At 61.4% G+C, this 3,627-nt stretch overlaps 1 non-coding gene across 1 annotated transcript; it reads left to right on the top strand.

The window, feature by feature from the left end:
* The first annotated feature begins 2,659 nt into the window (after nt 1-2,659).
* Nucleotides 2,660-2,778, top strand: LOC131871496 (5S ribosomal RNA). The gene has a single exon (XR_009369713.1). It is a non-coding gene; the product is annotated as a 5S ribosomal RNA (ribosomal RNA).
* The last annotated feature ends 849 nt before the right edge of the window (nt 2,779-3,627 follow it).

Below are 3,627 nucleotides of genomic sequence, written 5' to 3'. Positions count from 1 at the left end.
TCGACCCCAACTTCCGAATTCGTTTGCATTGACCGCACCAAAGGTGCACGCCTTGGTGTGCACCCTGGAGTGCACTTTGGTGCTCACCTCGGTGCACACTTTGGTGTGCACCTCGGTGTGCACCAAAGGTGCGCACCTTGGAGCGCACCAAAGGTGTACACTTTGGAGCGCACCACATAGGGTCTTTGAGAGGTTGGCGCAGTGCGCACACCAAGGTGGGTGTTGAGGTGCGTGCCGAGGTGGGTGGGTGCTAGGGTGCGCTCCATGGTGGGTGCCAGGGTGGGTGCGTGCTAGGGTGGATTCCAAAGAGGGTCATAGGGTGGGTGCCAAGGTGGGTTGGTGATATAGTGGGTTCAAAGGTGGGTACTAGGGTGGGTTCCAAGGTGGGTCACAAGTTGGGTGCCAGGATGCGTGGGTGTTAGGTTGGGTGCCAAGGTGGGCTCCTGCGTGGGTGGGTGCTAGGGTGGGTTTCAAGGTGGACGCGAGGGCGGGTGCCAAGGTGGGTAACAAGTTGGGTGTTAGGATGGGTGAGTGCTAGAGTGGGTGCCAAGGTGGGTGGGTGCTAAGGTGGATGCCAAGGTGGTTCACAGGGTGGGTGGGTTCTAGGGTGAGTTCCAAGGTGGGTCACAGGTTCAGTGCTAGGGTGGGTGTCAAGGCGGGTGTCGAGGTGCCTGGGTGCTAGGGTGTGGATGCCAATGTGGGTCATAGGGTGGGTACTAGGGTGGGCTGCAATGTGGGTGCCAAGGTGGGTAACATGCTCGGTGGGTTCTAAATTGGGTGCCAGGGTGGGTGTGCACCCACCTTGCCCGAGGTGGGTGCCAAGGTGCCAGTGTGGGTGGGTGCTAAGGTGGATGCCAAGGTGGGTGAGAAGGTGGGTGATAGGTTGAGTGGTAGGATGGGTGGGTGCCAAGATGGGTCACAGGGTGGGTGCAAGGGTGGGTAGGTGCTAGGGTTGGTGTCAGGGTGGGTGGGTGCTAGGTTGGGTTCCAAGGTGGGTGCGAGGGTGAGTGTCAAGGTGGGTCACAGGTTAGGTGCTAGGATGGGTGAGTGCTAGGGTGCAAAGGTGCCAGGGTGGGTGCTAGGATGGGTCGATGCTAGGGTGAGTGGCAAGGTGGGTCCACAAGTGTCAAGGTGGGTGCCGAGGTGGGTGCCAAGTCGGCGACTGCTATGGTGGATGCCAAGGTGGGTCACGGGGTGGGTGCCAAGTTGCTAGGTTGGGTTCCAAGGTGGGTGCCAACGTGGGTGCTAGGGTGCGTGGGTTAAAGGGTGTGTCACAACGTGGGTGCCAGGATGGGTGCGCACCCACACTGGCCAAGACGGGTGCGGGTGCAAGGTTGGGTTCCAAGCCCGGTCACAGGCTGGGTGCTAGGATGGGTGGGTGCCAAGGTGGGCACCAGGGTGGGTGCACCCACCCTGGCCAAGGTGGGTCACGGGGTGGGTCCTAGGGTGGGTAACGGGGTGGGTACTAAGGTGCGTGCCAAGGTGGGTCATAGGGTGGGTGCCAAGGTGGGCACCAGGGTGGGTGTGCACCAACCCTAGCCAGGGTAGGTCACGGGGTGGTTGTCGGGGTGGGCGTCAAGGAGCCAAGGTGGGTGGCAAGTAGCCAAGTTGCGTGCCAAGGTGGGTGTCGGGGTGGGTGCCAAGGATCCAAGGTGGGTGCCAAGGAACCAAGGTGGGTGTCTGGGTGGGTGCCGAGGTGGGAGCCAGGGTGGGTCCCAAGGTGAGTGCAAAGGTGGGTGCCAGGGTCAAGGTGAGTGCCAATGTGGGTTCCAAGGTGCCAGGGTCAGGGTGAGTGCCAATGTGGGTTCAAAGGTGCTAAGTTGGGTGCGAGGTTGGGTGCGAGGGTGGGTGGGTGCCAAGGTGTGCTAGGTGGAAGCCCGGGTGGGTCGGCATCCCATGGGTGTCGAGTTGGGTGCCTGATGGGTGCTTCTTGTCAAGTTTTAGTCGTCGGGACTCATTTCGAGCCTTAGAGGTCGTTTCTTGTCCGGTTGCCCTGTCTTCGACCTGGGAACCCAATTTTGGTCCTCGGGTCCCATTTTTTTTTGTCTCGCATCCCACTTTTGGCCTGTGGCCTTTTCGGGGTCGATTCTCGTTTTGGGCATCAGAGCATGTTTCTTCTCCTAAAACCCAATATTTGTTTATTAAGTCTCGGAACACATTTTTGTTCTCGTGGACCCATCATGGGTCTTGGAACGCATTTGTGGTCCTTGGGTCCCATTTTGCATCCCGAAACTTGTGTTTTGGTGCTTGATCCCTATTTTGGGTGCCCACCTTGCACCAAGTGCGCACCCGGGGCAAACCGAGCGCCTTGGTGCACCGGGGCAAGATCGAGCGTGCACCCGAGGCGCCCCGAACATGCACCAAGGTGCACTCGGCCCACATGTGAGCGCAGGTCGTTGCGCCCGAGGTGGTGTGTGGGCACCGCGTTGCAGACGGGACACTGCACGCACACGACGCCCCCTCCAGGTGCACGCACGTAGGCCGGGCCGGGTGCACACCCGACGCCCTAGCAAGGTGCGCGCACCCGGGCAGGGCTCACACTTGGCGAACGGGGCGCACTTCGCGAGGGAGGGTGTGCACCTCGACGGGGGTGGGTGGCCGGGGTGGATTCGCACGTGGGTCGCGGTTTGCTAAGTACACACTGCGACAAGCTCATAACGGGTGCGATCATACCAGCGTTAGTGCACCGGATCCCATCAGAACTCCGCAGTTAAGCGCGCTTGGGCCGGAGTAGTACTGGGATGGGTGACCTCCCGGGAAGTCCCGGTGTTGCACCCTTTTTTAGTTTTTCGCCGGGCGTCGCAATGCTATTTGAATAAACCTTTTGCCCGTTTGCGTTCTCGTCGGGGCCGGGCCGGGCCGGGGTGCGCTGCCCGCACTACCGCGCGCGCGGGGGCGACACCGAGCGCGCACCCGAGGCGCCCCGAGCACACAGGCCACGGTGCAACCCGGGCGTTGTGCGCGCACCCCGGTGCGCCCGAGGTGCTGCGCGCGCACCCAGGTGAAATCGGTGTGCACCTCGGCCAGTGCGCGCTCGGTCGAGTCGCGCACGTTGGCCAAGGTGCACGGTGATGTTTCTTACTCTAAGGTTCCGCACCAGACGCCCGGGACAGGTGAGCGAAGCTGGGCGGGGCCGGGTGCGCGGCCGGGGCAGGTGCACGCAGCTGGAGAGAGCTTTGGAGCACACTTCGGAGCGCACCAATGATGCGCTCCATTCAAAAGTTTCCTGAAAAGGCAAAAAAAGTTGAGATTATAGAATTTCCCACTTGAGAGATTGTAAAAAAAAAAAATTTAAAATGAAGGAAACGCGGGTGCCAAGGTGTGCGCAGCCCAGCCAAGGTGTGCGCACCAAGGCGCCCACCCTGGCGAAGGTGCACGCAAGGTGCGCACCCGAGGCAAACCGGACAATTAACCCAACTTTCGACTTCGCGCGCACCTTGGAGCGCACTTCGGAGCGCTCCTTGGTGCGCACCAATCTTGGGCACCTCGGAGTGCACCATGGCGCCCACCAAGGTGCGCACCCGGGGCAAACCGAGCTCCGACTTCGTGCGCACCTTGGAGCGCACGAAAGGTGCGCACCATGGCGCCCACCAAGGTGCGCAGCCCAGCCAAGGCGTGCGCATCAAG

This window comes from Cryptomeria japonica, unplaced genomic scaffold (genome assembly GCF_030272615.1).
Source record: "Cryptomeria japonica unplaced genomic scaffold, Sugi_1.0 HiC_scaffold_414, whole genome shotgun sequence".
Lineage (NCBI taxonomy): Eukaryota > Viridiplantae > Streptophyta > Pinopsida > Cupressales > Cupressaceae > Cryptomeria > Cryptomeria japonica.
This window is presented reverse-complemented; position numbering and strand designations above follow the sequence as displayed.